This window comes from Rhinolophus sinicus, chromosome 1 (assembly GCF_057876585.1).
Source record: "Rhinolophus sinicus isolate RSI-liver-muscle chromosome 1, RSI-T2T, whole genome shotgun sequence".
Lineage (NCBI taxonomy): Eukaryota > Metazoa > Chordata > Mammalia > Chiroptera > Rhinolophidae > Rhinolophus > Rhinolophus sinicus.
This window is the reverse complement of record NC_142501.1, coordinates 162,577,358-162,579,517: the sequence shown is the minus strand read 5'-3', so window position 1 is coordinate 162,579,517 and position 2,160 is coordinate 162,577,358.

Genomic DNA, 2,160 nt, shown 5'->3' with positions numbered 1-2,160 from the left:
AAAAAGTTCGTGAATTACCAACTCACCGATGTAAATATTTCTTGATTTAATCACTTCAATGTTTGATAATTCAAGTATCAGAGTCATTTGAAATACATTATTTTTCTTACTAAGGAAAATGAAGATTCTGGAAAGAATAGAACTGCAGTATTCTCTGTTAATATTTGTATTTCTTTAGTGGTCTTTTCATCAGAATCTATGTGAATACATTTTATTAATAAATAAATCATTGTTTTAATTGCTGAATGAGCATACATTTTTAAAAATGCTGATTGTGCTCCAAGAACAGTAAAAAACATTTAATAGTTATGGGGTCAATTTATTGTAATGTAAAACGTCTTTTTGACCATGAGGTGACTACTTGTCTGCTCAATTCTGACCACCTGCCTTATGAGAGAATGAAAAGCACCAGCAGAAAACAGATCAGATGGCAGAATTTGGGAAAAAGCCAGTTTGCAGAAAGTGAGATTTTGCTGAATATATTATCAAAAGGTCCCATATTGAACTTTTTTGAACACATACAGGAGATGGCTATGGTAATTAACTGCTGCAGCTTGTTTCGAGTTCAACCACTGGTCATTATTTCCTTAACCACTGGTCATTATCGTGTAAACCTCTTTCTTAGTTTAGTGAGCATCTTCACTTGAGTTTATTCAGAAATTCTAAAGAAATTCAGACATCAGAAATTTAGATCTGATAAGGAGGAGTTTTCTACCTGTGTTAGGTTAAAATCACAAAGTACCTGAAATCCATTATGCCACTCAACCGCACCACACCCCACAGTTCCCTCAGTGCCAATTTTTATGTGGTCTTATAAAATAAAAACCTGGCTTAAAGTCATATTCTACAGAGCCACATTTGAAGAGCTGTGGGGAACTAAGCTGGACATGAGTTTTTATAAAAAGTTTTTTTTTAGATTAAACTATTATGTTATTTCTGGAAAAGGTAAAGAACTTCATTTCCAATTTGTTTAAATAGGGTTGAAGGAAAGGGGAAATTTTTTGACATTCATTAGGAATCTAAATGTACCAAGGAGGGTTGTAAAATACATTTTATTGAAGCTCATTTAGATTGGAAGCAGAGGAACATCTGTAACTACCCTGAAGGGGACTCTGGAAGAACTTTTTATGAGTAAACCGGGACTGTTGCTTTTAATTATTCGAGTGTATAGATTATTCAGTAATGTGTGTAAAGAGCTATTTAGCTACCACTTCCAGGCCACATCATTGAAATATAAGAAGATTGTTTTTTTTCGTTTCCCTTGCTTGTGCTCTGTAATTTAAAATATAATCTTGAAAATAACTGAAGCAAGTGAAGATGTGATTTATTTGCAGTAGCGACTTGTTCTGGAATTCCTTTGCGGGTTTACTTTTCTGGGTATCATTTTGCCACACCTGGTAATAGCTACATTGTTTTGTACTATATTGTATTCCAAAGGTATAACTTTTTTTTTTTTCTTAAGAACTAATCATATGTAATCTTGTTTTGGAATTCTGTAGGGGTTTCCAAAGTTCAAGTACAGTGAACCAATCTCTGTCTGCAAAATTTAATCCCTAAAGCATTTAAACTAAAATCTTGCTAGGTATTCTGTTTTTGAAGGAGCCAACATCCTACATCATTCCAACATAATGTCTTCAGCCCCTAAGCTGGTATGTTGCAGAAGGATGCATGGTCACTGAACACTTATTAATACAAGCTCTACGTTTGGTTAGGAAAGGTGGCGAGACCACAGTGTGCTGTTACATCAGTCCATATTTGATAGAGAGCACACTCAATGAATGAAAGGTCATAGTACTTTTCCCTTTTCCATAATCAAACATGTAAAGGCAGCATAGATAATCGCGCACACACACACACACACACACACACACACACACACACACACACACAGCTTTTAACTGCATTTCAAATGCAGTTTATTTTATTTTCTAGGATGCATCTTAATGAGAGAATCATTCTAGACTTTCCGTTAAGTAGATAAGCATCAGCATTTGCAAAAAAGGGTTATTCGGAAAAAAGTTCCTCATTCCAAAATGTAAGAATTTTTCCATAACTGAGAGATAAACAATAATCAGAAACTAAACATGTCTGAAGTCACAAGTCCACACAAGACATTGCTAAAATAGCATAATAATTTGTGCAAAGAAAGCTATTACCTTG